Genomic DNA, 25,014 nt, shown 5'->3' on the forward strand with positions numbered 1-25,014 from the left:
CTTCATTCAGACACCCTCCTGTATCACACCCAGTGACAATAACTGTCCCCAACCTCAATGACCCAGCTGTGTGTGCCTGAGTGAAAGCCCTCAGAGCCCAGGAGCCATTTGTAGCTATCAAACCTCTCTGGGTTGTCAGGAAGCTGCTGTGTCTCACTGACTTTGACACTGGTCAGATCCTCAGACAGGATGAGATCTGGGTGGGCAGTGTCTAGAATCACAGGAGCTTAACAGAGAGAACAGAGCACTGTATTCAAATTATAAGTGATCGGCGTGGCTAAACTCAAACGTGTATGACATCAGACAGGGAAACTTGGTAACTGTCTGTAAAGTGACTATAGAAAATATATAACTCCTTGCACAATTTAAACATATCGTTGCCCTACAGACTGACAACCATCAGGAAAAAACTGTTTAAACCGTCTATCCATGTTTTGCTTGTTTTATGAATAGTAAATACAATTAATCTTTATTGAATTTAATCAATGTTTTCCTAAACCTTATAAACCTGTGAAGCTTCATCTATGGATCTGATCCAGTGTTTATGTTTTATTGAGGTCTGGTATTTCACACAGATTGTCTGTTTATCCTCCTGACAGAAGAGCTTGAATTTCTCCCTGTGCAGACTGCATAGCACGTTTGGAGTTTGTTGAAGCTCTCTCCTGTAAGAAGGCCTCACATATGTCCTTTAGAGCCAGGTGAAGGAAAAGCTCTGTTGAAGATTTTCTCTTGCATTCAGGACATTCCTTTTCTTCCTCCTCTCCCCAGTGTTTCTGCAGACAGGGTTTACAGAAGCTGTGGCTACACAATAAAGTAGGACTGGATTCTTGAAGATGTCATGCCACAATGGACAGGAGATATGCGCAACAATTTGGAAGCCATTTTCTCTCATAGTCACATTCCTTTCTCTGGAATGGCTTCTGGAGGCAACAGTTCACTTCCAAGACTCACCCTTGTTTGGTTAGCAGGGCCTGAAAGTTACAGTTTACGTGGAATATTCAATGGTTCAGTTTAAACTTGCTTTTTGTAGAAGTCCTGTTTTATGTCCTAAGAGAGCTGAGAGGGTTGTACATTACCGTGAGCAGGTGTGTAATCATGGACTTGGTGTGTGAGGGGTGGATCTTTAAGTTTTATGGGATTGTACAGTATATTACCATGAGCAGGTGAATGTCAGGTGAGGGGCTGATGGATACTGCTATGGAACCCTGACCTGTTCACCAGACGTGTTACCTTGTCCCGGACCGGCTGTTTTTGACTCTCTCTCTCTCTCTCTACCGCACCTGCTGTCTCTAACTCTGAATGCTCAGCAATGAAAAGCCAACTGACATTTACTCATGAAGTGCTGACCTGTTGCACCCTCTACAACCACTGTGATTATTATTATTTGACCCTGCTGGTCATCTACGGACGTTTGAACATCTTGGCCATATACTGTTATAATCTCAACCCGGCATAGCCAGAAGTGGACTGGCCACCCCTCAGAGCCTGGTTCCTCTCCAGGTTTATTCCTAGGTTCCTGCCTTTCTAGGGAATTTTTCCTAGCCACCGTACTTCTACATCTGCATTGCTTGCTGGTTGTCGTTTTAGGCTGGGTTTCTCTGTAGCACTTTGTAACATCGGCTGATGTAAGAAGGGCTTTATAAATACATTTAATTGATAGATTGATTAGGGGTGGATATTTGAGTCAACTGGAACTCTGCACATATTGTTATTGCTCTCCTCAGTGTTCTAAACCTAGCCTGGACCCAGATCTGTGCTCATGCTCTTGCCAACCCCATTGCTCATTTTCAAGCCATTGGCATGGCAATGAGGGACAGGACTTGGCATGATAGCGCAAACAGACTGGCGCTCAGGCTATTCTAAACGCTCATACTAAGAACACCATGTTTTTGTCAGACTTAATTATATAGAACTACTGGTAATAAAAAAAAAACGTACAACAGGCGTTTAAACAATTTTACAATTCATTTATAATACTGAGGGTGGATAGAATACCTCTTGTTAAGTACAACAACTCCCCCCCAGCCTGCTCTGCTGAGGTTCAAACCCTACAAGGCAATTGGTCTTCCATAGACTCTGAACAGGTCAGACCACCAGGAGCCGTGGCAGCCAAAGGGACTCCAGGACACTTTATACATGTCCTGTCCTTACTGACCAGGCATTGGGGTTACCTCACTCTCCCATCAACGCTCTGGGTTGAAGTTTGCCCTAGGTATAGATCTAGGATCAACTTCCCCTTCCACAATCCTAACCTTAACTATTAGGTTGGAAAATGCTAAACTGACTCAAAATCAGCATCTCTAGGGGCAACTTCACCCTACTCCCTCATCAACACTCTGTAACCCATCCCACCGACCAATAGATCGACAGAACCTAGGACCTGGGTCAGGTGTTGTAAATCAGACACCTCTCACCTCTGAATGGCGCTATTCTATTCTTCATGGTTCTTTGTCCCGCATTACCCTGTACTAATGACGTGTTCAAAACAACTAGGAATTTGGAAATCTCAGACTTCAGTGCATTCAAGACAACTGGGAACTCGGGCATAAAAACTAGCTCCAACTGGTTAAAACAGTTTTGAATGGTCATCCAACTCTGAATTACTCTGGTATCTTTCTAGAGCTCTGACTTTCTGACCCGAAGATCACTAATTTCAATATTTGACCTTGTTTTTTTTCAAAGTTCCCAGTTGTCTTGAAAGCACCAATAATTTAACATAGCCTGAGTGGCGTTTCTTTATTTTTTGCCCTAATGTGAAAACAATCTACCTGTCAGAGGAGGTTCTAGTCTGCAGTGTTGAACCAATTCAGTAAATGTGGAGGAGTTCAGTAAATGTGGAAGTTGCGTCACAGGCTCCCTTTCCATTTCCCCTGAACACTGGTTGCATCTGGCGCCTCTGAGGGTGCCCTGGACAAAACATGACCCCAGTCTGCCTAATTAGAAGCCTCCAATGACTCAGCTTCCCAAATAATTGTACAATTACTTTACAGAAATATGTTGGGGTAGGGAAATGGTAGTACACTGTGACAAGGTTGATCAAGAAAAAGAGTTTCACACTCATACAGCGCAATGACCTTAAACATGCAATACAAAATATTTCACTGTAAAAAACAACAACAATTTATTTACGTTATAGTACTAAGTATCATTCAGTTGATTTCAAAGATGCCTTTTTAAAACTTTATTAAGACAATTGGTTTTACCCTAAAATCCACTAACACACTCAACAGTACCGTCTTGTTCCCGGGATAAAACCTTGACATACTGTACCATAATTACAACATCACCACCAGGGCTGTCCCATTACAGCCAGACTAACTAACTATTTTGTCCTTTTACAGAGACCATCCCTGGAAAGATTCTCAGAGGGGAGAGCTTGCAATAACTAGCAAGAATATGGAAAGACTTTCTCAGTGAAGGTGTGTGCAATAGTGTGTAAACATGTGTTCTTATCAGGGTCAGAGAATGACAGCTTTCCTTTGTCCCAGTCTAGCTGCACTCTGATCGTCTGGGGTTTCTTTGCCACTGGGAGTACACTGGTTGATTCTGGTGGGGAAAATACACTGTATTTATGTTTGAAGTGCCAGAATTGCCAGTGTCCACTCTTAACTGCTGCCTTCCTCTGGACAGACTTTTCTATCACACCCAGTTGACATAATTTATTGTTCCCAACCTCAACGTCCCAGCTGTGTTCCTGAGTTAAAGCCCTCAGAACCCAAGATCCAGATCCATACATAGTCATCAAACCTCTTTGGGTTATCAGGAAGCTACAATGTCTCATTCCTGCGTTTCACACTGGTCAGATCCTCAGACATCCAGAGATCTGGGTAGGCAGTGTCTGGGTCCAGAGTGACAGGAGCTGAGTGTTGGTCCCATGTTTTATGAGCTGAAATAAAATATCCTACAAATTTTCCATACGGACAAAAACATTATTTCTCTCAAGGCCCATTGTCGTAGCATTCATCTGCCGCCATCACCTCATGTTTTAGCATGATAATGCTCTGCCCCATGTCTTAAGGATCTGTACACAATTCCTGGAAGCTGAACATGTCTTCCAGTTCTTCCATTGACTGCATATTCACCAGACATGTCACCCATTGAGCATTGGGATGCTCTGGATCGACGTGTATGACAGCGTGTTCCATTTCCTGCCCATATCCAGCAACTACGCAGTCATTTGAAGAGGAGTGTGACAACATTCCACAGGCCACAATCAACAACCTGATCAACTCTATGTGAAGGAAATGTGTTGCGCTGCATGAGGCAAATGGTCAAACCAGATACTGACTAAAGGTACAGTATCTGTGACCAGCAAATGCTTATCTGTATTTCAATTGACGGATTTCCTTATTTGAACTATAACTCAGTAAAATCTTTGAAATTGTTGCACGTTCCATTTATATTTTTGTTCAGTCTAGATTAGAACTGTGGGTGATTTCTAGTTGGTGATGTTTTTTGGAAGCCAAGAAGAACATGTTAAGTTAATAATAGTTGTGTACAACTGTCATTGATACTGCTAAAATTGTACTGCACAGTTGATGCTCAAATCAAATTTTATTTGTCACATGCACCGAATACAACAGGTGTAGACCTTCCAGCGAAATGCTTACTTAGCCCTTAATCAACAATGCAGTTAAGAAAAAAAACTGGCGGATCTTATGAAACGCTTTTTTAATCATTATCTTTGTGTGCTGGGTCTGGAGACAGTGAGAAACTAAATTATGTTCATTGAATTGTCACAGTTTACCCACAAAAATACAGTGATCCGAATACATACAATTCTCTGTTCTCTTATTACTAGTCATCCTCACGTTAATGTGCTTAACTGTTTGGTCACAGGTTTATTTAACTTTATTAAGTGTAAGGGCTTCAGGAAAGTCTATAGGTCCTCCTGGAATGAGAGGATGTTTTATCGAAATGTTCCTTCCTTTTTTAATGAGAGTTTATCTACATGGAAGAAAGGTGAATAGACTGCTCTCCTCTGTGTTTAAGTCAGGTTATGTGAGTGTACAGTAGGTGCGTCACGTGTGTGTGGTTAGATCCGGATAGATCTGTTTTACAGGAATGAGGAAATTATTCTCCACTGAGAAAAGTACTTGAAAAATATCAGCAGTACACTGCTCTGAAGGATAAACGCAAGTAAACAAAGTTTACACTTTTTTTTGCTCAACAGTTCAACCACCTTTTGCAGAAAAATGCATTGAATGTATAAGGAGTGTTACTTCATTCATAGACGCAGGTGCAGGAGCAGGAGCAGGAGAAACGTTTAATAAAACAACAAACATGAAACGAGACAACACAACAGTGGTGTTTACACATGAACATAGGAACAATACTGACTGAGGAAGTACCCAAGGGAGGGACAGATATAGGGGAGGTATTCAGGAAGGTAATGGAGTCCAGGTGGGTATAATGATGATCTGCAGGTGCGCGTAATGATGGAAGCCATGTATTTGTAATGATGGATCCCAGGCCCGGTGGCTAGTATACCGGCGACGTTGAACGCTGGAGGGGAGGAACGGGAGTAGACGTGACAAATCTACATCCCAGACCACAGGAGCTATGACTCGGGAGGATGGGAATATAGGCGCATTCTGGAATGGACCCTCTCTCGAATCGTAGAGACGTGACAGGGCATCGGCCTTGCTGTTCTTAGAACCTGGGCGACAGTGTAAAGTCAAACCTTGTGAAGGGCCCACCTTTCTTGGCGAGGATTCAGCCTCCTCGCTGTCCGTATGTACTCCAGGTTCTGATGGTTGGTGAGAATGACGAATGGTTCCTTGGTGCTCTCCAGCCAGTGTCTCCACTCCACTAATGCCAACTAAACTGTCAGGAGCTCACGATCACAGACGTCATAATTCCTCTCTGCAGGGGACAGTTTCTTATAGTAAAACACACGTGTTTGAGCAATGGGGCGGAGGTAAAATGTCCCTTGAGTAGACAGAAGGCCAGTCGGCTGTTGGGCTCCAAAACAACATACAGGGCCCTCCCTTAAGGTGAGAGGTGAGCTGAGCAGAAGTTCCTGATGAAACGGCGGTAGAAATTGGCAAACTCAAATACCATTGTAACCCATTTATGGTGGTTGGGACTGGCCATGACCTGACTGCACCTACATTCTTGTTGTCCATTTTCACTCCCTGCGGAATGATTTAGTAGCCTAAGAAGGCTAAGAAGGAGACTGCCCTCTGATAAAATTGCCACTTCTCAGCCTTGACGAACAGGTGGTTAGCCAGGAGGCGTTCCAGGATTGCTTGAACGTGAGTGATGTGATCCTCCAAGGTAGCCGAGTAGATCATGAGGTCATCGATATACACAACCACCTGGCATCCGAGCAACGAATGCCTGGAACACTGACGAAGCATTGGCTAAGCCAAATGGCATCACCAAGTACTCGTAGTGATCAGACATCGTGCTAAACTCAGTCTTCCACTCATCCCCCTCCCGGATGCAGATGAGATTGTAAGCACTCCTCAGGTCCAATTTGGTAAAGAACCGGGCCCCGCGCAGCTGTTCGATGGCTGCCGGCACAAAACGGGAGAGGGTACCGATACTTTGTGGTAATCTCATTGAGTCCTCTGTAGTCAATGCATGGACGTAACCCTCCATCCTTCTTGGTCACGAAGAAGAACCCAGCTGATGCAGGAGAAGTGGACGTGCAGATGAACCCTTGTTGGAGTGCCTCTTGGATGTAATCCTCCATGGCCTGGGTCTCAGCCACCGACAGAGGATAGATGCATTTGTGCGGAGGTGCTGAACCTGCAAGCAGGTTGATGACATAGTCCCAGGGGCGGTGAGGAGCAAGACAGGTGGCATGGGTCTTGGAGAATACCTCCTGCAGGTCCTGGTATACCTCCAGGATGTTGGGCTGAAGGGCAACCGCAGGACTCTCAACCAATGTGGAACCACAGGGGATGGGGAAGCAGGTCTTCCGGCATTCGGGTGACCAGTCTGTGATTCTCATCCTCAACCATGAGATGGTAGGGTTATGACATTGAAGCCAAGGGAAGCCGAGGATGATCTGTGAACTGGTGCATTGGTAATGAAGAAGCGGATGTTCTCCTGATGAATGGACTTCACTGTGAGGGTGAGTGGTTGGGTGATGTGGGTGATGGTTCTGGACACTAATGGCCAACTATCAATGGCTTGTGTCACACCCTGATCTGTTTCACCTGTCTTGTCATCAACAAACAACGCATACAAAGTAGGATGATCAATTCACCTAGCTAACTAGCTGCAGAATAGGCATCAACTCACCACGTATCTTATTCTTAATGTTTGTCGATAGGCTACCAGAGTGAGGACAGACATTTTTCGACGTGAAAAATGTAATTAAATAGCCCACTCCCTGCCCTGTATCTTATTCTGCCACTATACAACTTTGTATGCGTTGTTTGTTGGCAACCTTGTTATTTACTAAGTTTTTGGAACTGTTGGAACGTTCCACAAATTATACCCACCCCTGCTACAGTAAGTGTATATTTTTTTGAAAGATTATTTCTCGCTGACATGAAAGATAAAGGGCATATCAGTATAAGTTTCGAAAGCCATTTGAAAGCGAAGATTATTGACGTTGTAACGACTGTTGGTGGAAGAAGGTGAGGACCAAGGTGCAGCGTGGTAAGTGTCCATGTAAATTAATATAACTGAACACGAAATACAAAATAACAAAGTGAAACAACGAAAATCGAAACAGTCGTGAAAGGTAACACAACACAAAACAGGAAACAACTACCCACAAACACAGGTGAGAACAGGCTACCTAAGTATGGTTCTCAATCAGAGACAACGATTGACAGCTGCCTGTGATTGGGAACCATACCAGGCCAAACACATAGAAATACAACACACAGAACAAAACAGAATGAAAAACATAGAATGCCCACCCCAACTCACGCCCTGACCAAACCAAAATAGAGACATGAAAAAGGAACCAAGGTCAGGACGTGGCAGACGTTTCTAAACATTCACAGTGTTGGAATTGTAGTTTGCATGGAACCAACTGTGGGGGAAGGTAATGGCTGAAAACCTTACATACAGAAAATAAGGGTTTTCGAGAGCTACGGGAGAATTAGTTTACCTACCTAGTTATTACCACTGCATCTCTGAAAAATACACTGGTTTCACACACACAAATACAACACATTGATACTATACTATATCTGATATATTTTTGGATATTAAATGCAGATCTTTATGCAACTGTACCTTTTGATACTGTGCAGTTTCATCCATGGGGCAGCAGTTGTGTTTTCTGGAGGCCTGGCACACCACACAGATGGGCTGTTTATCCTCTAGACAGAAGAGCTTGAGTTTCTCCCTGTGTAGACTGCAGAGCTCCTCAAACTCCCCTGAATCTCTTTGACTCCTCTCCAGTAAGAAAGACTCACATATGTTCTTTAAGAATTTGAGTTGCTTCTCTTCCTGCACACTGGACATTCCCGATGTAGCCTTTGTTTCCAGTGTTACTGCAGACAAGTGTTACAGACACTGTGCCTACACAACAGGACAACAGAATCTTTGAAGAGATCATGGCAAATAGAACAGGAGAGATCCTCCTCTGGGAGATCTGGGATCTTTTATTCTTTGGATATATACAAGGATTCAGCACCCGATTAACCCGAAGTTAATATAAGATGGAGTCGAGCAAGTTGTTAATCTTTTCAACAGCTTATCTGGTAGCCATGCTATGTCCTAGTCACATCAGTGTCTCGTCAATACTAAAACAAGTTCTTTCGGGGGCGGTGCTAGCATGTTGGAGTGAAAGGCTGTTTGAGAGGCAGCCATGGCGGAAGGCACATGTCATAACGTGACACTTTCAGAACTTACCCTGGCTCTGGGAGAACTACGTGTTGCTATAGCTGAGGATTTCAAGGCTGCTATTGCTGAACTGGACACTGAAATTGAGAGCACAAATCAAATGGTTGCTTCGCAGGGCCAGAGTATTGTGGACTTTGAGAAGGCTTCTAAATTCAACGCTGGTAGGATCAATGAGTTAGAGAAGCTATGTACATCCTTGCAGGAGAGTGTGCAGAGGCTTTCCGTGAAAATGGTTGACTTAAAAGGCCGGTCGAAACGTCATAACCTTCGCATTGCAGGTCTGGCAGAGGGGGTGGAGGCTGGCTCTCGTCCCACCGACTTCTTCACTAAGCTACTGAGGGATACAATGGGATCGAAAGTAGCTAGCTATAACTGGCATGTTCACGTGTCTCATACCATGATCAACTGACCATGACCTCTCCACCTGGGTGGGCATAACCAATCATAGCGCAGTATGATACAGCGGTAAAATGCATCCAATTACAATTGTTTACACATGAATATTACATCCCCCTTTTTTAGAACAAAAATGTTTTACATATTCTGAGTGTTTATTTAGAATACATGTTCTGTAGTTTGAACTCAAGGTAACCATTTACACTGCATACTGCACCAACTGAATCAACACAACAGACTCTGAATCAATGATTCAGCATACGGTTCCTTTTAGAACAAATGATTCTCAGCAACTCAGCTCTCACTGTAGCAATGACATCTTCACGTTTCAAACAAATACCAAAGCATTTCAAGTCAACTTTTCAATAACAAGTTTACAGTCTGGAACTCTTTCAGGGCAGTGATCTGCCTACACCCTTTGACATTTCACAGGTCTAGGACAGCTCTGGGCTTGATCTCTCTTCCTGACCTTGTGTGATATGATGCTGAGCATGCTTCTGTGTCAGTCATCAGTTCTTGTGGTGTTGCAGGTAAGTATGGTGTATGTTGTGCAATGTGTGTGTTTAGTCCATCACGTTCGCTTTCAGGGGAACAGTTCTTCTCGTCAGTGTCTTGTTCTTTTGTGTTCAGTAGGTGACGACGATTGCGGCGGTACACTGCTCCTTCTGCGGTGCGGACGTGATACAAACGTTCAGTGTCAGCTGGCTGGATGACGACTGCTGGCTTCCAGTGGCCATGCTCCTGGATTCTAACTGACTCTCCGTCGTTCAGTGGTGGCAGTAGTCTAGCTGACCCGTTGAAGTATCACTTTTGTTGTTGTCTCTGTTCATGTTTTTCATGCATTTCCTTGTAGCTGATGACCTCAGGTTGCAGCTGCTGGTTGGTGCTGGGAAGGATTGAGCAGCTCATCAACAGCTGGGCTGGTGATTTGAAGTTGTCAACTGGAGTGTTGCGATATTCAAGGAGACTGAGGTAGGGGTCTCTCGTCTGCTTTTGCTTTGTCCATGAGTGATTTAGCAATCTGCACAGATTTTTCAGCAAGGCCATTGCTTTGAGGGTAACAGGGGCCATTGTCAGAAATTAAAGTCTCTACAATGCCATGCCTGGCAAAGATTGCTTTCAGCTTGTGTATTCCAGATGTGGTGCTGTGAAGCTTGTCAAGTTCGTAGAATCTGCTGTAATAGTCCACTGTTACGATGTAGTCCTTGTTGTTCCAGGTGAACAGAACGGTTGCCACGACCTTCCAGGGTCGGTCTGGGATACAGTGCGATAACATTGGCTCTTTGGTGTTTGAGGGGCGTCGTTCAAGACAGGTGGTGCATTTAGCAACAATATCCTCTATTTGTTTGCACATTCCATGCCAAAACAAAATGTCCTGTGCTCCCTGATTTCACTTTTCCATGCCCATGTGTCCAGCATGGATCTTTGTCAAAATCTCTTCTCTGAGACTGGTAGGAATTATGATTCTCTCCTTTGAAAATAATTCTGTTGATCTGTGATAGTTCATTATGCTAGTTCCAGAACTTTGAGACGCTCTGAGGGCATTTTCTCCTATCCTCAGGCCATCCATCCTGTATGACTTTCCTCAGCTGTGTTAGCTGGGAGTCCTTTTCTGCTTCTGCTCAGATCTCCTTCAGTTTTGTGTCCCTAACTGGTAAGTTGCTGTACACAGTGTGCACTTGCATGTCCATGCCTTCGCTGAGGCTGAGGCTGCTAAGAAACTTCCCAGAGAGTGTGTCTGCGACAGGGATGTCTTTGCCTGGATGGTGAGTGATTGTGAAGTTGTATTTTTCTCTGTAGCCTTGGTGGGGCTGCGGCTAACGGTTTCCTCATGATTGACTCGAGGGGCTTTTGGTCGGATTCCACAATGGCTTGTCGTCCATATACGTACTGAAGGAAATGCTTACATCCGAACAGAATGGCGTAGAGCTCCTTTTCAATTCGAGTGTAGTTGATTGCACAGTCTGAGATTTGGAAGCATAGCCGATGGGCTTTCCTTCTTGCAGTAGTTCTGCACCTAGTCCATACTTCCACTCTCTGGAAAGCAATGTTGTGTTGCTTGTCCCAGAGAAACTCACTGGACTGCTTTATCAGCTGACGCAGGGATGCATTAGCATTGGAGAGGCTGGGTCCGAACTTGGCTAAGTAGTTGAACATGCCAAGCACTGTTTTCAGCTTTGCACAGTTCTTTGGTGGTTCCATTTCTGAAATGGCTGAGATCTTCTGTGGATCTGGATTGATACCATTTGCTGTGAGAAGATGTCCGAAGTAACTGACCTCTGTAGCGCCGGACTCCTCTCTCGCGGGACCTTTGCAGCATCGCACAGAGATTTCTGTCGTGTTCCTCTTTGGTTCGACCATTTCCACAACCCCGTCAAGGCCTTTGGACAATTTTTCGATCTTTCGCTGAAATTCGTCTTGGACTGTGATAATCCCAAAAGGCAGGCAACGAAACCTGTAGCTTCCAAACAGTGTGTTGAACGTTGTGAGTAGCCTGATCTGGCGTCCATGACAACGAAGGAGCGTGCTCCCGCTAGCATGTGTGTGATGCCCTCTAGCGTCGGTAAAGAATAATGGGGGCGTTTGATAGCATTGTTCAAGTCTCTTGGGTCGAGACATACTCTGAGCTTGCCTGTGCGTGGTTTCTCCACCCCCACTAACGTGTTTACCCAGTCAGTCGGTTCTGTAACCTTGGTGACTATGTCAGATTGCTTCATGGTCTCAACACTTTCTTCAGACGGGCACAGGGGATGCGTCTGGGTCAAGGTGAATGGTACATTCTCCTGGGAATAGTCCTATTCCTGTAAAAACATCAGCATAAACTCCTCCATTAAATGTTCTGTCTCTACTGGTGCTGTCACTGATAAAACTATCTTGATGAGGTCCATGTCTAAACATGCTTTAAGACCTAGCACTGCAAGTGCTCTAGTGTCTACAACGTAAAAGTCCAACATCATGTCACTTTCCTTTCCAAACGTACGCAGACACAGTTTAGTCACAAACTGTTCAAATAATTTGCTAGCTCCCTGTACTTTCTCATGGAATTTGTACCTGGCGAAAATCGTATTGGTTTTCGGCCCAACATTTGATTCAAAACGATCGTAGTATGTTTTCAGTACCTTTGATTCAGCCTTGGTAAGTGTCCATGTGCTGTAAATATCTCTCCCTTTTTCACCGATCCAGAGGAGCAGGTGGCTGCACTTTTCCTCTTCTCCTCTGTCCATCAGAGGACCTGTGAACATTAGCTCCAAATGCTTTTTGAACTTATGCCATGCATTGGGTAAGTTTGTAGACTTCCAGTCCATTTCAGGTGAAGGAACTCCAGCAAAATCCACGTTTTAGTCCTTTCACTCTGACACTCAAATGAGGGGTAACCTGTTGTCTTGTTTTGCACGCTTTGTACAAAATAATAAAATGCAGTAAGACAGGATATTTCTTAAGGCAGCTCTTTATTAGCTAGCTATAACTGGCATGTCCACGTGTCTCATACCATGATCAACTGACCATGACCTCACCACCTGGGTGGTCTTAACCAATCATAGCGCAGAATGATACGGTGGTAAAATGCATCCAATTACAATTCAGTATGTGTACACATATGAATATTACATGTCTATGATGATGATTACCCGATGTGGCAAAGTGTGCCCGCTACAGGGATGTCATGACCAAACGGTACAAACTCCATCTTCGTCCAGCGTTGCTCTACATTGCCAGACTCAGAATTACCCCTCCTTCTGGTGAGAAGATTTGTCTCTCCTCGGTTTTGGATGCAGTTAAGTTTATCTGGGAATACACACCAGTCCCCAGTACAGGGTTAGAGCACTTTTTCCTTGTGTGTTAGGGTCTGCTCATGGACTCGAATCCATACTGTGCTATAGCGGTGGAAATGTTATCAAACTGTTCCCGCAAGGGCTGCCGATTGAAGTTTCGTTGGTGTTCCCGGACATGTACGACGCACTGAAGGGCGAACGGACCTTATAGTTCACTTTCATTTCACTCTCATGACTGACCTGTCTTTGGATTTTTGTGTTTAGAGCGATGCCTGTTTTATTGGCTTGCCAGGTTTGATCATTAACACTTTCGGATGGATGGCCTTATATTCCCCCATTTTTTGTTTTGTTTCGTTATTCATTTATTTCTCTATTATTACTATCATACTTTTTTTGGTTGGAGATCCGGGTATGTATGTGTTTATGTACAGTTGAAGTCGGAAGTTTACATGCACCTTAGCCAAATTTACATACACTTAGGTTGGAGTCATAAAACTTATTTTTCAACAACTCCACAAATTTCTTTTAACAAACTATAGTTTTGGCAAGTCGTTTAGGACATCTACTTTGTGCATGACATAAGTAATTTTTCCAACAATTGTTTACAATTTATTTCACTGTATCACAATTCCAGTCGGTCAGAAGTTTACATACACTAAGTTGACTGTGCCTTTTAAACAGCTTGGAAAATTCCAGAAAATTATGTCATGGCTTTAGAAGCTCCTGATAGGCTAATTGACATAATTTGAGTCAATTAGAGGTGTACCTGAGGATGTATTTCAAGGCCTACCTTCAAACTCACTGCCTCTTTGCTTGACATCATGGGAAAATCCATTTCCAAACGCCTGAAGGTACCACATTTATCTGTACAAACAATAGTACGCAAGTATAAACACCATGGGACCACGCAGCCGCCATACCACTCAGGAAGGAGACGTGTTCTGTCTCCTAGAGATGAACGTACTTTGGTGCGAAAAGTGCAAATCAATCCCAGAACAACAGCAAAGGACCTTGTGAAGATGCTGGAGGAAACAGGTACAAAAGTATCTGTATCCACAGTTAATCGAGTCCTATATTGACATAACCTGAAAGGCCGCTCAGCAAGGAAGAAGCCACTGCTCCAAAACCGCCATAAAAAAAGCCAGACTACAGTTTGCAACTGTACATGGGGAATAATATCATACTTTTTGGAGAAATGTCCTCTGGTCTGATTTAAAAAAAGAGTTGTTTGGCCATAATGACCATCGTTATGTTTGGAGGGAAAAGGGGAGGCTTGCAAGCCAAAGAACACAATCCCAACCGTGAAGCACGGGGGTGGCAGCATCATGTTGTGGGGGTGCTTTGCTGCAGGACGGACTGGTGCACTTCACAAAATAGATGGCATCATGAGGCGGGAAAATTATGTGGATATATTGAAGCAACATCAAGACATCTGTCAGGAAGTTAAAACTTGGTCGCAAATGGGTCTTCCAAATGGACAACAACCCCAAGCATACTTCCAAAGTTGTAGCAAAATGGCTTAAGGACAACAAAGTCAAGGTATTGGAGTGGCCATCCCAAAGCCCTGACCTCAATCCTATAAAAAATGTGTGGGCAGATCTGAAAAAGCTTGTGCGAGCAAGGAGGCCTATAAACCTGATTCAGTTGCACCAGCTCTGTTAGGAGGAATGGGACAAAATTCACCCAACTTATTGTGGGATACTTGTGGAAGGCTACTCAAAACGTTTGACCCAAGTTAAACAATTTAACGGCATTGCTACCAAATACTAATTGAGTGTATGTAAACTTCTGACCCACTGGGGATGTGATGAATGAAATAAAAGCTGAAATAAATCCTTCTCTCTACTATTATTCTGGCATTTCACATTCTTAAAATAAAGTGGTGATCTTAACTGACCTAAGACAGGGAATTTTTACTATAATTAAATGTCAGGAATGGGGAAAAACTGAGTTTAAATGTATTTAGCTAAGGTGTATGTAAACTTCCTACTTCAACTGTAAATATATGAATATGTAATTTGTACAGTGCCTTCGGAAAGTATTCCAACCTTTGACTTTTCACATTTTGTTAGGTTACAGCCTTACTCAAATGATCAGCAATCTACACACAATACCCCATAATGACAAAGCAAAAAGAGGTTTAGAAATTGTAGCAAATGTATTGCAAATAAAAAACAGAAATATCATATTTATATAAGTATTCAGACCCTTTACTCAGTACTTTGTTGAAGCACCTTTGGCAGCGATTACAGCCTTGAGTCTTCTTGGGTGTGGCGCTACAAGCTTGGCACACCTTTATTTCGGGAGTTTCTCCCATTGTTCTCTGCAGATCCTCTCAAGCTTTTTAAGGTTGGATGGGGAGCATTGCTGCACAGCTATTTTCAGGTCTCTCCAGAGATGTTCGATCAGGTTCAAGTGACTCAAGGACATTCAGAGACTTGTCCCAAAGCTACTCCCGCATTGTCTTAGCTGTATGCTTAAGGTCGTTGTCCTGTTGGAAGATGAACCTTCCCCCCTGTCTGAGGTCCTGAGCAGGTTTTCCTCAATGATCTCTCTGTACTTTGCTCCGTTCATCTTTCCTTCGATCCTGACTGCTCTCCCAGTCCTTGCCACTGAAAAACATCCCCACAACATGATGCCGCCGCCACCACCATGCTTCACCATAGGGATGGTGCCAGGTTTCCTCCAGACGTGACACTTGGCATTCAGGCGAAGGAGCTCAATCTTGGTTTCATCAGACCAGAGAATCTTGTTTCTCATGGTCTGAGAGTCTTTTGGTGCCTTTTGGCAAACTCCAAGTGGGCTGTCATGTGCCTTTTACTGAAGAGTGGCTTCCATCTGGCCACTCTACCATAAAGGCCTGATTGGTGGAGTGCTGCAGAGATGGTTGTCCTTCTGGAAGGTTCTCCCATCTCCACAGAGGAACTCTAGAGCTCTGTCAGAGTGACCATCGGGTTCCCTGACCAAGGCCCTTCTCCCCCGATTGCGCAGTCTGAACGGGCGGCCAGCTCTAGGAAAAGTCTGGGTTGTTCAATGCTGCAGAATTGTTTTGGTGCCCTTCCCCAGATCTGTGTCTCAACACAATCCTGTCTCTGAGCTCAATTCCTTCAACCTCATGGCTTGGTTTTTGCTCTGACGTACAATGTCAGCTGTGGGACCTTATATAGACAGGTGTGTGCCTTTCCAAATCATGTCCAATCAATTGAATTTACCACAGGTGGACTCCAATCAAGTTGCAAGAACATCTCAAGGATGATCAATGGAAACAGGATGCACTTGAGCTCAATTTTGTGTCTCATAGCAAAGAGTCTGAATACTTATGTAAAGAAGTTCTCCATTTTCAAAATGTTAATACATTTGCAAAATGTCTAAACCTGTTTTCGCTTTGTCATTATGGGGTATTGTGTGTAGATGGCTGAGGATTTTTATTTATTTAAATCAATTTTAGAATAAATCTGCAATGTAACAAAATGTGGAAAAAGTCAAGGTCTGAATAGTTTCCGAAGGCACTTTATGTATGTGTGTGTGTGTGTGTATGTATATTATTATGTAAATATACACACACGTATCTATATATTTATTATTATTGTTGTTGGGGTATGTGTGTGTGTGTGTGTGTGTGTGTGTGTGTAACTCAGTGGAGGCTGCTGGGGGGGGGGGCTCGTGGTGATGGTTGGGGCGGAGCAGGTGGGGTGTACACCTGGAAATCATGTTGGTGTTGGTGTTTGTGCCAATTTGGAGACGTTTGGAGACGTCACTTTATAGTAACAATCATATTATCTGCAATGACGTGATCAAGTGGAATAACCTGCACATGCACAATGGTTCTCAGCTTGTTTGGTGTATTCCAGGTGCTGATATCCTGAACCCTGATCTTACATATAAAGACATCCAGGAAATACATACATATCAGACGGTGTCTGAGGAAGGACAAAATACTCCAGCCACCCCAGTTATGGACTGTTCGCTCTGCTAGGGTCTGGCAGGCGGCACTGGAGCATCTGGTCTCAGACCAACAGGCTCCAAAGCAGCTTCTATCCCCAGTTCCTGAGACTGTTGAACAGCCAGAAACTCCAGTTACTGAGACTGTTGAACAGTCAGAAACTCCAGGCACTGAGACTGTTGAACAGCTAGGCAATGGCTGCCCACCCTAACCCACAGTATCTGCACTGACATTCCACTGACTATATGCCACACAAGCTTACGCTGGCACTACTGCACACACACAGACTCACACCAATACACACACCAGTCATGCTGCTGCTATATTGATGATTATTTATCCTGCTACCAGTCACACTCTCCTTACACCTGCCTACATGTACATACAGTGTCTGCCGTAACTACTCCAGTATCCCTGCATATTGTACTACATTTGGTATTTAGCTTACTTTTGTGTTTTTCTTATTTCATGTGTGTTAAATGATTATAATCGACTTTATACTATTTGATATTGAATACTGCATTGTTGGTAAAGAGTTAGCAAGTAAGCATTTCACTGTACTTGTGCATGTGACAAAACTTGAAACATCTGTGTCACCGTTGATCAATTAACTTCATTGTGGTATTTGTTATGAATAAAGTTTGCTTTTTTAAACCAAATTTACCTGCATATCTCGAGTTTTTGAATAAACATATTGTATGTTGTATTTTTTCCCAAAGTGTTCACCAGAAGGAATATTATAATATATTTGTCTTATATTTGTCTATATTTGACAATATGTGAGAAAGCTACCTTTGTGCTTCCTAACTAGTCCCACTTCACAGTATACAGGGTGATATAATTGCTTGGTCACCTCACCAAATATTAATTTTGTTTGAGTGTTACCTATTTCAGATCTATTCTAATTCAGATCTAAACATTGAATATACATTACAGAAGACATGAGAAGTAAACCAGAAAGTGTGTTGCTAGTCTAAAGCAGTTCTATTTGCCAGTCTCAAGAAGTGCTCACAAAAAAGTAAGTGGGATAAATGTCTTGTAGCATGTGGAGGGGCGTGGCCACCAAGTACACTCACAGTTAGGGGGAGTGATGAGCTCCACAGCAGTCCACTCAGTCCACACTCCACACAGCACATCACAACTCAATCGCTGGTTGAAAACGGTTTTCTGCCCCTCCCAAAAGGGGAGGGAGACGTCACTTTATACACTCTGCGTATTCCTCCGAAGCTCAGTTGTCCTGAGTCTGCACAACTCTGCCAGGACCTAGGATCAAGGGAGACGCTCAATTTTTTTAGTACTATATCTCTTGACACGTTGATGAAAATAATCATGGCCTCAACCTTCAAGCTGCATACTGGATTCTATTCCAACTAAACTACTGAAAGAGCTGCTTCCTGTGCTTGGCCCGCCTATGTTGAACATAATAAACAGCTCTCTATCCACCGGATGTGTACCAAACTCACTAAAAGTGGCAGTAATAAAGTCGCTTTTGAAAAAGCCAAACCTTGACCCAGAAAATATTTAAACAACTTTTGGCCTAATATTGAATCTCCCATTCCTCTCAAAAAAAAATGAAAAGCTGTTGCGCAGCAACTCACTGAAGGTGGTAAATTGCCTTTTAATGGCATCGGACCGAGGCTCTGCATCTGTCCTCGTGCTCCTAGACCTTAGTGCTGCTTTTGATTACCATCGATCACCACACTCTTTTGGAGAGATTGGAAACCCAAATTGGTCTACACGGTCAAGTTCTGGCCGGGTTTAGATCTTATCTGTCAGAAAGATATCAATTTGTCTCTGTGGATGGCTTGTCCTCTGACAAATCAACTGTAAATTTTGGTGTTCCTCCAGGCTCCATTTTAGGACCACTATTGTTTTCACTATATATTTTACCTCTTGGTGATGTCATTCGGAACCATAATGTTAATTTTCACTGCTATGCAGCTGACACACAGCTGTACATTTTGATGAAACATGGTATATATTAGTATTTTCCACCTCACTTTTGCTGAGACAGGTAGAAAACCTTTCCCTCTACAGTCCAATATGTATTCCATATGCAGGGGAGTGCATTGGCAGCTATGTCATGTTGCAGGGCAAAATAGTCAAACTCTGAAATACCAAATAATTAGTATTTATTAGCAAAAGATTGTAAGACAACTGCTGGCTTCAGCACATAGTGTTATGGTTTCACAGAACTAGGATAAGATACATGATACATGATTAGAGGGTGCTACTAGGATAAGATACATAAGGCTATGAACCACTAGAGGGTGCTACTAGGAAAAGATACATGAGACTATAAACCATGATTAGAGGGTGCTGCTAGGATAAGATACATGAGACTATAAACCATGATTAGAGGGTGCTCCTAGGATAAGATACATGAGACTATAAACTATGATACATGAGGCTATCAGCCACTAGAGGGTGCTACTAGGATAAGATACATGAGGCTATCAGCTATTAGAGGGGTCTACTAGGATAAGATACATGAGGCTATCAGCCACTGGAGGGTGTTACTAGGATAATATACTTGAGGTAAAGGAAAGGGGGATACCTAGTCAGTAATCCAACTGAATGTATTCAACTTAATGTGTCTTCTGCATTTAACCCAACCCCTCTGAATCAGAAGTTATAAGCCATGAGGGTGTTACTAGGATAAGATACATGAGTCAATAAGCCACTAGAGGGTGCTACTAGGAGAAGATACATGAGTCTATAAGCCTCTAGTCTAGAGGGTGCTACTAGGACAAATCTTCTTACGGCAACCCTCAACAACATTCCGCTGAAAAGGCAGCTTGCAAAATTCCAAAATATTTTTTTGAAACATGTAACTTTCATACATTAACAAGTGCAATACACCAAATGAAAGATAAACTTCTTGTTAATCTACCCTTCGTGTCCGTTTTCAAAAAGGCTTTACAGCGAAAGCACAACATATGATTATGTTAGGTCAGAGCAAAGTCACAAAAACACACAGACATTTTTCCAGCCAAAGAGAGGAGTCACAAAAAGCAGAAATATAGATTAAATGAATCACTTACCTTTGATGATCTTCATCAGATGACACTCATAGGACATCATAGTGCATGTTTATATCCAAAAATCTCAGTTTACATTGGCGTGTTACGTTCAGTAATGTTTTGCATCCAAAACATCCGGTGATTTTGCAGAGAGCCACATCAATTTATAGAAATACTCATAATAAACATTGGAAAAAGATACAACTGTTATTCACAGAATTAAAGATATATTTCTCCTTAATGCAACCTCTGTGTGAGATTTCAAAAAAACTTTACGGAAAAAGCAAACCATGCAATAATCTTAGTACGGCGCTCAGACGAATCAAGCCAAACAGATATCTGCCATGTTGGAGTCAACAGAAGTCTAGAGGGTTCTACTTGGATAAGATACATGAGGCTATACGCCACAAGAGGGTGTTACTAGGAGAAGATACATGAGGCTATGAGCCACTAGAGGGTATTACTAGGAGAAGATACATGAGGCTATGAGCCACTAGAGGGTGTTACTAGGAGAAGATACATGAGGCTATAAGCCACTAGAGGGTTACTAGGATAAGATACACAAGGCTATCAGCCACTAATGGGTGTTACTAGGATAAGATACTTACTTTTGATTTTGACCTCCCCTTTGTTCAGGGACACATTATTCCATTTATGTTAGTCACATGTCTGTGTAACTTGTTCAGTTTATGTCTCAGTTGTTGAATCTTATGTTCATACAAATATTTACACGTGAAGTTTGCTGAAAATAAATGCATTTGACAGTGAGAGGACGTTTCTTTTTTTGCTGAGTTTAGTTGTAAATTTGTAAATGTTTTTACATTATGCACTATGACTATGCAAAGCTACAAAAACATATTGATTTCATGTCATACACATAGCATTTTACCGCATACCTTTATTTTGAAGGCAAAATAAGAAAACCGGAAGTCTTAATGTTGCTGCTGTGACGTTAATCCTAATCACACCCATCCCTGGAATGACTAGTACTATTGGTGCTTTCAAGAGCACTGGGAACTGGGGAAAAAACAAGGTCAAATCAGGACATCAGTGATCTTCAAGGTCGGAAAGTCGGAGCTCTATAAAGATGCCCTAGCTTGTAATTCAGAGTTGGATGACTGTTCAAAACTATTTTTTCCAGTCGGAGCTTCCAGTTGTATTGAACGCACAATAATGTTCAGTTGTGGATGTCGATTAAGGCATCCCCCAGCACCTCTGATTCAAAAGGGTTGGGTTAAATGTGGAAGACACATTTCAGTTGAATGCATTCAATTGTACAACTATGGTAACTAGGTATCCCCCTTTCCCTTTAAATTCTGTAGAAAGGTAACTGTGATTTTAGCGAACAGCAGCTTGATGTCATTGTTTGGCTTGTAAAACCCTTCCTCCTTCGGTGTGGTTTAACGGAGGATGGTAATATTAATGGTGCATTACCCGCACCAACAGGACTGGAGTATAAATCCATTATTTTTTGACACAAAAATGGGAAAAGGAAAATTACTGCCAACTAACCCTGCACTCTTTAAAAACCCACCACCCCATTCCACTATTTTGATCATATCTAATCCTCCACTCATTAAAAACCCACCACTCCATTCCACTATTTTGATCATATCTAATCCTCCACTCATTAAAAACCCACCACCCCATTCCACTATTTTGATCATATCTAATCCTCCACTCATTAAAAACCCACCACCCCATTCCACTATTTTGATCATATCTAATCCTCCACTCATTAAAAACCCACCACCCCATTCCACTATTTTGATCATATCTAATCCTCCACTCATTCCACTATTTTGACCCAATCTAATCCTACACCAGGCTGACTGCCTTGGAGGACGGGACACTACCATTCAACACACTCTTACTCTTCTGCAGTAAAATCTCGCAATCCCAAGTAATTCTCTGCAGCTGTCACCACAACACCTATTTTCTGTGACTTCCATTCCATTCCTGCGTTATAGCTGATAACCATGGCAATGAACGCTAAAAAGCCAACCTTACTGAAGCACATCTCAGTAGTCCTCTCACGCTGTACTGGCAAACGTCTACTACTCACCGGGAGCCTCTTAGGATCCCTCACCCCTCTTCCTCTACTTTCTTCACTGCCTCGAGACAGGACACCTTTTGTAAAACTCTGACCCTGGTAACATCAACCTGCCTCTTGCTCCGGACACCTCTGATCCCCAGCAACATGGGCACCCCTACAGTTAACACATAAAATCAAATGTTATTTGTCATGTGGTTCGTAAACAACAGGTGTAGACTAAGAGAAAAATACTTACTTATGGGCCCTTCCCAACAATGCAGATTTTTGTTGCTGTTGTTGAAATAGTAGAAAAATGGTAACACAAGGAATAAATACACCAGGAGTAATGATAAGGAGGCTATATACACAGGGTACCCCTGTACAAGCTAATTGAGATATATGTACATATAGGTAGGGATAAAGTAACTAGGCAATGGGATAGATAATTAACAGTAACAGCAGCATATGTGATCAGTCAAAGCAGTTAGAGCAAAAAGGGTCAATGTAGATATTCCTGGTAGCTATTGGTTAACTATTTAGCAGTCTTATAGCTTGGGGGTAGAAGTTGTTCAGGGTCTTGCTGGTTCCAGACCTGGTGCATTGGTACCGCTTGCCATGCTGTAGCAGAGAACATTCTGACTTGGTATTCGTTCACCGATACTACACATTCCTTTGTCCCATGCCCTCCTGCACACATCTCACATCTAGGAATCTCCCTCCTACATGCTGCTGCAACATGACTACAAGCTTGGCACCTGAAACATGGTAGTGCATTTGGCACAATAGCTCTGACGGGATAACTGATATATCCTAACATTTTCTTTATCAGGTAACGACTCAGCCGCAAAACTCAAAGGACAGGGACTCTGTTTCATCCCGCTCACCATCAGGTCTGTGTCGCACCAAACAGCAGGCATCACAGACACCGGGAATCTTCAACTTCAGTTGATCCACCTCCACCCTTACCGCTACCCCAGTAATCACTCCTTTCAATGGTGCCCCATTCCTGAGAGCAGAAACACAAAAAAGTCAACTTCGGGTTACCTTAACTCCTTTTTCACCCAACCTGAAACCACATATGGGTCAGCCAAAAGGCAGGGCTCCACTTTCTCCAAAAATGTCACGCCTACTGGACCAGATGAATCTTTTTTCATGACCATCGAGGTCTTCACCACACCTCCCAACTCAGGTAATTCATCCTCACTCTCTTCCAATTCACCTCCAGAACTACTGGAGTATAGCACATTCTGTCTGTACTCGACGCCACTCTACCTCAACACACTATCTCCCTTGTTGTCACTAGCTTCATCAGGTTCTAACTTGTAACCTACTTTCCTTCTCCTCATTGACCCCAAGCCTGGAAATATACTTCCATTAGAATCCTTATCACTTTCACTATCGGATTCCATGTTTCCATCCTTTTCCACTACTACATTTTGTTTGAGTCCACTACTAATTTTCGAGACTGCTACCACGCTTCCCACCACATGGAACCCCGGCTTCACCCCATCTTCTGAAAGAATGACCTAACGCCTTGCACCCGTAATCCTTCCTGTGTTTCAGTCACGTCTGCTCCTCCCCTAAGACACTGAGTGTGTTTCAGTCACGTCTGCTCCTCCCCTAAGACACTGAGTGTGTTTCAGTCACGTCTGCTCCTCCCCTAAGACACTGAGTGTGTTTCAGTCACGTCTGCTCCTCCCCTAAGACACTGAGTGTGTTTCAGTCACGTCTGCTCCTCCCCTAAGAGACTGAGTGTGTTTCAGTCACGTCTGCTCCTCCCCTAAGACACTGAGTGTGTTTCAGTCACGTCTGCTCCTCCCCTAAGACACTGAGTGTGTTTCAGTCACGTCTGCTCCTCCCCTAAGACACTGAGTGTGTTTCAAAGTGAAGGATATCACTCTGCTGATTTCCTCAATCATCTGTTCATAATCTGACTCTACTGCTCCTTGTCCTCTCTCAGAGAAGCTATCCTGACCCCCTCGTCCTCTCGTAGAAGCAGCTGCTCCTGCTTCTCAAGCTCCTCCTGTTTCTGTGTGCTGGGCCTGGCTCAGAAATTCATACAGGGTCAAAGACATTTGCTCAAAACGGTTGCATTCTCCGATTGATACTGAAGTAGCGTTCTTACCTTAATGTGCTCCGTTTGATCAAATGATAGTTTAACGCTGTTTAAGTCCCGTAAGGGCTCCAGGGCAGTTTGGAGCTCTTCCTATTGGAGGGACATTTCTGATACCGGATAGTCACGGGATTAACAAGTCAAATAGAACAGGGCTTGTTTTAACTCTTGTTCTCTTTGATACAATCATTTATTTGACATGTCTATACATTTTAATGGAATAACAAAGGTTTATATAAAATAAATAAATTAATTGCGTACCTTGTGAAGCTGTAGATCAGGGGTGTCAACTCATTCCATGGAGGGCTTACTGTCTGCTGGTTTTAGTTTTTTCCTATCAATTAAGACCTAGGCAACCAGGTGAGAGGAGTTCCTTACTAATTAGTGACCTTAATTCATCAATCAAGTACATGGTTGAGCAAAAACCGCAGACACTCGGCCCTCCGTGGAATACGTTCAGAGCCTGCTAGTTTTCTTTTCAACCTGATAATTAATTCAACCAACCTTGTGTGCCAGGCCTAAACCATTCTCTGATTAGAAGGGAACCATGAAAACAAGCAGTGGACATGGCTTTGAGGTCCAGAGTTGAGTTTGAGGACTGTAGAGCTTAATCTATGGAGCAGTAGTCAAGGTTTTTGTGGTGTTTGGAGGTCTGACACATCAAAAAGTGGGGGTGTTTATCCTCCAGACAGAAGCGTTGGAGTTTCTCCCTGTGCAGACAGCAAAACACCCCAGACTCTGAGATGCTCTGGAAGTCACCTTGTCCTAGAGAGATTTACATGGTAATCATGAAACACAGACCTTATTTTAGGTGTTTCTAAAAACCCCTATGGGAAAAATGAATGGTGGAAAAATTATGTTTGACTGCTAGGTCTTATGGGTATTATGACTCATACATACTGTGGTACTCTATG

This window comes from Oncorhynchus mykiss, chromosome 11 (assembly GCF_013265735.2).
Source record: "Oncorhynchus mykiss isolate Arlee chromosome 11, USDA_OmykA_1.1, whole genome shotgun sequence".
NCBI classification, from domain to species: domain Eukaryota; kingdom Metazoa; phylum Chordata; class Actinopteri; order Salmoniformes; family Salmonidae; genus Oncorhynchus; species Oncorhynchus mykiss.